We start from the raw sequence: 4,182 nt of genomic DNA, 5'->3' as shown, positions 1-4,182 counted from the left end.
GTGACTTACAAACAACGAGTACCGATCCTTCTACAATATTGAGCTTTTCGAAACCTCAACATGACCCCACAAGTATAACAAACTAATTTTACTATGAACTCATTTCTTGATAAATGATACAAATGAATTAAATACTAAGAGAGACTAACACTTCAATAAATAGCAACAAATGATAGCTCAAGTGTTAAATGAAAACTTTGATGAGTATGATAATTAAAAGTTTGATACAATAAATCAAAACTTTTTTAATGAGAAGATGAAGATGAAATAACTGCAATGTAAATTCAAAAATCTTCTCAAAATATTTCTCTTTTTTAATGAATAATCACAATAAATTAGGTACCAAGATATTTATGAGAAACTTTAATGAATATTATGATTTTTCAAGTTTGTTTCAATCAATCAAAATTTTGATAAAGAATTAGAACAATTAGATGCAATGTAAGGTGAAAACATTTCTTCAAAATATCTCTCTCTTTTTATGAATGATAGAAATAAGTTAAATACAAAAGGAGAGATTAAAAACTTTGATGAAGATGATGGAAAGAGTTAGAATTAATCAAAGTTTTTATGTGAAAAATAAAAGAAATGAATGTAATGTAGACTTAAGGAATTCTCACAAAATATATCTCACTTGTTGCTCTTGAAACTCTTGTGAAGAATGGAAAGAGCGATAGTATTTATAGAGCTCAAAAAACAAAATACTAGGTCGATCCGGTCAACCAACTTGAAGTCCACTTTTGAATTCGGACGACCAAAATAGCCATTATGAATACGAAATTTAATGATCAAAAATCCAACCATTGCATCAACCAGATGTCCGCATGGATGAACCGAACGTCCGCCTTTCACTAATTTATAGAGAGAGATTCTACAAAACTTTCTGGGGATCCAGACGACCAATCAAACAAGCATTCGAATGTATGATAGTTCCCGTCGATTTTCTTGTTTTTTGACACGTTTGATTCGCAAATTTTGACAAATCTAGACTTTTGGAAGGAGTTTTTAACTAGTTTTCAAGGCAAATAATGTTTTAAATTTATTATCTAAGTTCAAATATAATTTTGAAAATCAATTTTGCTTTTGATCAAAACATTTTATGCAAGTGATAATCAAAATAGCTTTTAGTGCACAAAATGAGTTTTGAGCTTTTATTATTCATTGCTAAAGATCAAAGTATTAGTACGTTTACATTTGATCTTGCTTCGAAGTTTGGTTCTTTGGCTCTCGTTTTGATCTATCTTTAATGTTTGGCTCTTAAACTCTTGATCTTGATCTTTCTTTGATGTTTGTTTTTTAAGATTTTTTCTTGAAAGACTTGTCGGGATTGTGTGGCTTTGATTTTGACCCTCTTCATGAGTCTAATTTGTGGTAGTCTTGATTTTGATATTTTGACGACGATCGATTAACTTATCATCGGATGCTTTAAAGACTATAATCACTTTAAATTCAATTATTAGTAAACATGATTAACTTATTTGTTATAATCAAAACTTTAAAGTTATAATCAATTATTGGTCAACAACAATATTTAGATTTGGCTCATTAAATTTTCACTCATAACTTGAATTTTCCAGGTTTTCCAATTCACACCTCTCTCTCTCTCTCTCTCTCTCTCTCTCCCCCCCCCCCCCCCCCCCCCCCCCCCCCCCCCCCTTTTTTCACTTGCGATTCAACAGTTTAATTAGGACACTCATTAAAATGAAACTCAATAACAGACGATTAATTTTTGTAAGATTTTTTAACAAAATAATGGTCATCGTCAAGGCTTTTTCAACATGACCAGTTAATTTTATTTTTATTTTTTATTTTTGGCAAGTTTTATCTATTTTTATCACTTCCAAAACTTTTCTTAAAACATTCATTAAGCTAAAGCATCTATCAACAAGTATAATACAAACTTGGCATAGAAAATCCCATGCAGTGATTACTTGCTCTTTATCATACTCCATATATATCTCTTCTAGTTTTCTTATAGAGCAAAACAATAGCTTTTGAGGCTTACAGTTTACTAAGTGGGAAACATTCAGATCCTCTTCTAATAATATAAATCAAGATAATTGTAATATTCACCTCTCTGGCTAATAACATTGGAAAATTTAGACATTCAACATTGGCCATTCCCAAACTTTAAAGAGGCTGGTTCAGTTGCATATAATTCATAGCCTTTGAAGAGCATGTAAGATGTGTCTTTCCTCCTTTGTTAGTCACTTTGTGCTACTTTCCTTGTTTACCGAAGATTAAGGGGATTCTTGTTAGCTGACAAAATGGAAAGGGCGGCAACTATAGAGAAAATTACACAATCTAACGAAATGTGACTCATAATCACACTTCGACGGGAATGAACTTGAAGAGGGTGGGCTCCCCTTCTTGTTATTCAAATAAGAAGTCTAATAATTTTAACAACGTATAATCCGGTCACACATATCAAATGAAGAAAAATGTCTTCTGTTTTAAGTTATGAAAGTCACAACAATTTTCATCCACAGACAAATCACCAGATACGACTTTAGCTTGTTGAGGAAAATAGTGATTCGTGTACATGTATCAAAAAAATGGGATAAATATAATTTGACAAAAATAAAATAAAATAAAATAAATAAGGTTATAAAATAATGTCGTGGAGACTCAGAGTCGAATACCATGTCTGTGGTATTAATCTATCCTCGTGCATGTATTAACAGTTCAAGACGGCTTCACGATGAAGTCCTACTACCACGTGAATGACCACCGGTAGAAGTCGAACATACCCAGAGTATATTATAAAGTGAAATTCGCAGCAGAGATCACAAAAAAGTACAGCATGGTCCCAAACCTTGTGGTAAATATTTTCAAATAATTTGTTACTAAAGCAATTTTGATTTTTGTACTTAGTATCTAAATATTTGAACTTTTCAATGTGATAAGAATCGAACTTTCCCAATACAGTATCTGAAGAAGTGTAGAGATAAGTTAGTATTTACAATATTGTGCTGTCATTGGAAAATCTGCTTAGGTAACAAAATATTTGAAAATTATGATATCTATTTAAATTTCTTATATTCAATGACTTCTTTTATTGTATCATACACCTCTAATTAGTGGTGTAGTCAAATCATGTTTGTACAAAATTTTGATAAAAGTTATTAAATGTGTGATAAATAAAAAATTATGAATTTCATGAAATATGTAGTTAATATTAATTATTAACTTTAACTTAGATAAAAATCTTGATTTTAATCTCCACTAAATTGTGGCTAATGAATTTTTTATATACGACTGATATTACAACAAACTGACTATACTAAAATGAAATAGCTTCCTGTTCATCGTTACTACTAGGACAACAATTTACACTAAATTGATATAAATAAAAAAATTTAACATATCTAAGATTAAATTGTGTAAATCCAATCCAATTGGTAGAGTTTGTGGGTCCCACTACACAAGCCTCTCGACATAGAAGCTAAATCAATGAAATCGCATTTGTCGGCTAAATTTAATAACACGCAAAATATATAATTATCATTTTGTCCTTATTAAAATTGATCAAAATAAGAGATTAGATACTTGACTTTTTTGTCAACTAACGAATTTGTGGACAAAACCATTTATAAGTCCTTCCACCTTACATTTTTGAAGAATTAGAATGTATCTGCCATGATTTAAAGTTTTGGGAATACACTGAACTTTTTTTAAAGGTTTGAGACCTATGCTGCAAATTTCCCTTCCTTTTTTAACCTTAACAAACGCACCCTTAAGCTGCAACTTATCTTTTTTCTTTTTTCTTGAGCCATTCTCCTCCTCCTTTTCTCGCGAGGTAACAATGGAGGGTGTTGCTCTTACATTTTTGAAGAATTAGAATGTATCTGCCATGATTTAAAGTTTTGGGAATACACTGAACTTTTTTTAAAGGTTTGAGACCTATGCTGCAAATTTCCCTTCCTTTTTTAACCTTAACAAACGCACCCTTAAGCTGCAACTTATCTTTTTTCTTGAGTCATTCTCCTCCTCCTTTTCTCGCGAGGTAACAATGGAGGGTGTTGCTCTTACATTTTTGAAGAATTAGAATGTATCTGCCATGATTTAAAGTTTTGGGAATACACTGAACTTTTTTTAAAGGTTTGAGACCTATGCTGCAAATTTCCCTTCCTTTTTTAACCTTAACAAACGCACCCTTAAGCTGCAACTTATCTTTTTTCT

The sequence above is a fragment of the Olea europaea genome, unplaced genomic scaffold (genome assembly GCF_002742605.1).
Source record: "Olea europaea var. sylvestris unplaced genomic scaffold, O_europaea_v1 scaffold139, whole genome shotgun sequence".
NCBI classification, from domain to species: domain Eukaryota; kingdom Viridiplantae; phylum Streptophyta; class Magnoliopsida; order Lamiales; family Oleaceae; genus Olea; species Olea europaea.
This window is presented reverse-complemented; position numbering follows the sequence as displayed.